The 4,657-nt window shown below is 38.0% G+C and overlaps 1 protein-coding gene across 1 annotated transcript in view; it reads left to right on the forward strand.

Moving 5' to 3' along the window:
* The first annotated feature begins 596 nt into the window (after positions 1 to 596).
* ADGRG6 (adhesion G protein-coupled receptor G6) overlaps positions 597 to 4,657 on the forward strand; it is a 143,678-nt gene continuing 139,617 nt past the window's right edge. Inside the window, exon 1 of the mRNA XM_008061306.2 lies at positions 597 to 715. The gene's annotated coding sequence lies outside the window, so the exon portion shown is untranslated. The remainder of the gene's footprint in view (positions 716 to 4,657) is intronic.

Here is a 4,657-nt window from a genome sequence, read left to right on the forward strand (position 1 = left end):
GAAGGATGGAATACTTTTTCTCAGTTCGAATTTTCAATATTTTCTCTAGTATTGAGTATTACTATTATAATTTTTTCTGTCTCGAAGTTCAGGAGTTGCAGCCTTAGGATGGCCCGCGGGAGCCGCACTTGAACTCCACGCGCCCCGGGTCCACCTTGCGCGGCCGGGAAGCCCCCATGAACTCTCCAGAAAGGGCGTGAAAGGGGGCCGAGCCGCGCGCACCGCCCGGGCGCCAGGGGGGTTTCCTCCGGGGAGCCGCAGCCGCGGAGCCGGGGACAGAGGTGGAGCATGATCGTGCGGCCTGGGGGGACCTCAGCGCAGTAATGTCAACATGTAAGTCTCACCTTTCAGTTCAGAATTCTTTCACGTTTTTATCTGCCCCCTCCTTTCCCCTCCGCGACATGATTTTGTAAGGACTCGAACTGCATTGACGAAGTGAACCGGTTTGTCTTCGGTTTGGCCCTCAAGGCACTGAGAAGTGGCTCTCGCCAAGCAGAGCTGTGACATGTGTGTGCGGCTTTCTTTTATTCCCCCAGCGAGGTAAACCCCGCATTTGGGCGGTGTAATGCATAATAAAAAGGGTAGGGCTTGAAGAATGGGGGAAAGGTGTTTTCGATTCAAATTAAAAAAGGAGTAACAGGCACCGCTCCTCCGTCCGGGGGCCTTACCCTGCCAAGAACGCGCTCTCCGGAATCAACACCTGGGGGCTTGGAAGGTACTGGTATGCCGAGAAAATGTTGGCTTTACACATTGTCACCGTTCACTGTAGGAGTTATTCTTGGATCTTTGGGTATTTGATTTGTGTTTTTGTTGTGTTTTGTTTTTAGAGGCGTGCAGAAAATGTTTCAGTGTACTATGTAAGTTAAAAAGTAATTAGGGATATGACCTTGTGCGTGATAGGATTTGTGAGGGGACTGCTGTAGACTTATAAGTGGGGTTTGGGGGGTGCTGAAACAGTTTGGGAAACCTAAAAGGTTTTGCCTCCATGGAATTGTCATCTAAATGGTGAGATGCCTCAGAGCGACCCCGTGAAGTGGCCCGCTAAGCACCGCGTGGCCTTCCAGAATGGAAAAAAGGAGGATTGTACTCAAAAGGTCCAAGTTTATTTTTGTGGCTAACTAAGGGGTTACTTTTTCTTGTAATATGTACTTCTCCTTCTGGTGTTTTATTTAATCTTGGGCAGATACCCTGACAGCTGTGTTATTCACTTCCATTAACTAATGTACAAGAGTTTCTAGAATTGGCACTCACCTTCCCTCCCCCAACTCCTGGATCCTTATTTATTTTCACATGAATTTTCTCCTTCAGTTTAACACCTGAAAAAGACCTGCCTCTTACGTCCTGTCTTTTCCTTCCTTGCACTGTCCATTGCTCCCACTTCCCTATTCCTCAACACACATTTTTAAAATAGGAGAGAGAAGGAGTAGGGGCCCACAAGACTAGCTCCCTGCAGCTCTGTTCCTGGTAGTGTGCAATGTCATTAGAAATGAACCGGTTATTTTTACTAAAACTGCATGTGAAATAATTCCACACCTGTGAGTTTTAAAGTTTAATTTATGCTAGTAGAATCAGCAAGGTATAACTTAAAAGAATTTACTTTGGGGTACAGCCAACAGTTTTATGTAAGACTTGTTCTCATATACAGGCAACATGTTTTGAATGAATATGAGTTTGTTTTCATCTTCAGTTTTTCCTGAAAGTATAGTAGGCTTTTAAACAGCAGGTATTTGTCTAGTTTTCTTTCAGCTTTCCTAGGTATTTAGATCTTATGAGAAAAAAGTGCATTATACATAAAAATATGAATACCTGTTTTTAAAATAAAATATGTGAAATTGATCAACAGGTAATGTAAGAATTTTCTGATTATGAAATAAGTTATGCAGTCTATGGAATACCTTGTGATTTAAAAAAATCATGTTATTGTAGGGTAAATGTGTGAATATTAAGTCACATAGAAAATAGGCCTTATACCTTGATTTGAGTTTTTTTATTGAGCTATTTTACCTGAAAGTTTTTTTTTTTTTTTCATTTTTTACCAGATGGTAAGCATCTTTTCTTTCTTCTGTTTTGCTGTTTACGACTCACATGGAGTGGTTTAAGATGTTCTTATTATTTTTAGATATTGTATGTTAGAGTAGATGGAAAGAATACTAACCTTTCCAAGATAAATATTCCTACCATCTTGTTGACAAATATTAAAATGGGGAATATAAACTATATTACCTTTTAAATTTTAATTTTAATGAATTCAAGTACACAAACCATTTAAGTGTATTTTTTGCCTACTCCTTGTGGAGAAAGGGTATTTGTATATTGTTACATTCAAGTTCTGATATAAATGTATTTGAGAGTTGTAGTGACTGCATTTTTTTCATACCCTACGAAATTTAATAGACTTAGCAAGACTTGCATTAATTGGTATCAAGCTGCATGAAGCTTCTATTCCATTTATGGCTTATATAAATTACATGACATTGTGCTTTTCCAATGTGAATGGTGAATGAGGCTATTGTCTCTTGGCTTATGGGAAATATTAGAAGCCTGTAGTTTTACAGCCTAACTGGACACGTCATTCTGATTTCTGGAAATAATGATTTGACAGAGAATCAGTTTATATATTAAAAATAAACTAACAACTGCTTTTAAAAAACCTGACCATTTTTCTAACCACCCATGTATCTTACAGAGTTTACATTTCTGATGGGATGATTAAGAGTTTCTACAGACTACTTAGAATTTAGACTAAATAGAAAACACTTTGTTCAATGTGTGTGGTATGCATGGGCAAAAACTGTGTCTTTCCATTTTCATTTCTAATTGGATGACATCAAGATGCATACTGGTTGACTAGGGCAATGTCATTTAAAGATACTGGTTGCAACTTAAAAATGCCAGTAAAACTTTAGCATGACTACCTGACTATCATATTACTTTTCTTCATAAGCATTACTCAAAATGGAATTATTTGGAATGTCTTTTAAAATGACTCATTTATTTAAAGCAAAGCAAATATGACAAAGGCTTAACATTTAATATAGGCTTGGTTAAAAAATCACAGATCAGTGAAGAAAATATTTATATTGTAATAGAAAACTATACAAATGTCTTGAACATGCCAGTCCAAATATGGGACATCCAAATGAGATTCTACTTCTTCTTTCAAACTGGTAATGATTGAAGCCATGATACTCAATAGTGTTGAAATGAAAATACTGACACACTTCAGTGTAATGTGTATGTATTTAACTTTTTTAGAAATAGTTTTAAATCTGCAGCAACATTGCGAGGATGAAACTAATACAAGGAACAGCTGCATACCCTTTACTCAGAATTGCTTATTGCAAGTATTGGTCCCATTTGGTTTGTTGTTCTGCTTCCCTCTCAATACCCCCTCCAGTACACACACACACACACACACATACAAACAGGTAATTTTTTTTTTTCTGAAGCATTTGAGAATAAGTTGTATACATCAGGTCTTCCAGGTATAGTTTTCATAGAAATTTTAAAGATATTTGTAGATTCAAATACAGTTTCAAGAAAAATACAGAGATCCAGTGTGCCCTTTACCGGATTCCCCCAATGGTAGCATTTTGAAAAACTGTGAAATAATATCCAAACTAAGATATTGATACAATCTACATCTATTCTTCAGATTTCCTGAGTATCCCACATACTCATTCATGTGCAGATGTGTGTGTAATTCTCAAGGCTGACTTTTAATCTCACCTGTGATACAAACCAGTTAGCGTGTTACTATTCTAATGAGATTTAAGATTTTTGCAGATATGAAGAGTAAATCAGCCTTTTTTTTTGAAGTGGGAGTGAACTCAACCTAATAAAAGAACTTATGTTGGGTAATAAAATAACACTTTTTGTTTTTTATACATTTGTTTGACTCTGGAACATGATCTTTAACTAAAAGAAGTACAATAAGCAGACTTGAATAAACCAAATTGCCATTCTTTTCATTGTGGAATAAATAAGGCATTTTTCTCTGCCCCTAAAGTTTGCCATAGAAATATAGTTGTGATATGGAAAAGTTAATTCTGACTATTGCTGGCCTTAATAGAATTAGTACCCTATCAATTTCTCTGCCAATTTCAAAATGTCTTCATTAATTTATCTTTAAATTGTGACTTTTAGGGAAATCACTAGGAGAAGGGAGATGGGAAAACGATTATTTTCATGATGCGTTTGGATAAAATGACGTCTACAAGGAATCATATCCACATTTAAAATAATTTCAATAAAAGTGTTACATTCCAAAGATTCTTGAAACAGGACTCAAGCAAATTGTATTTTGTAGGCTATACAGATTGAAAAGGGGAACAAGTTTATGTTAGAAGTAGCTAGGCTCTCAAAAAAAGAACAGCTGGATTGGAAGCCAGGTGACATAAGGGATCTTGTTACTCTGCCACCACTGACTATTTGGGCAATTAGTTTAGTATCTTTTTTTTTTTTTTTGAGTTGGAGTCTCACTCTGTCGCCCAGACTGGAGTGCAGTGGCCGCTCCCGGCCACCGCAGCCTCGGCCTGCTGGGCTCCGGCGATCCTTCTGCCTCAGCCTTCCGAGTAGCCGGAATTACAGGCATGCGCTACCACGCCCGGCTGATTTTTTGATTTATTGTAGAGATGAGGTCTCACTGCCCAGGCGG

The sequence above is a fragment of the Carlito syrichta genome, unplaced genomic scaffold (assembly GCF_000164805.1).
Source record: "Carlito syrichta isolate Samal-C Ts95f unplaced genomic scaffold, Tarsius_syrichta-2.0.1 Scaffold305200, whole genome shotgun sequence".
In the NCBI taxonomy this organism is placed as follows: Eukaryota; Metazoa; Chordata; class Mammalia; order Primates; family Tarsiidae; genus Carlito; species Carlito syrichta.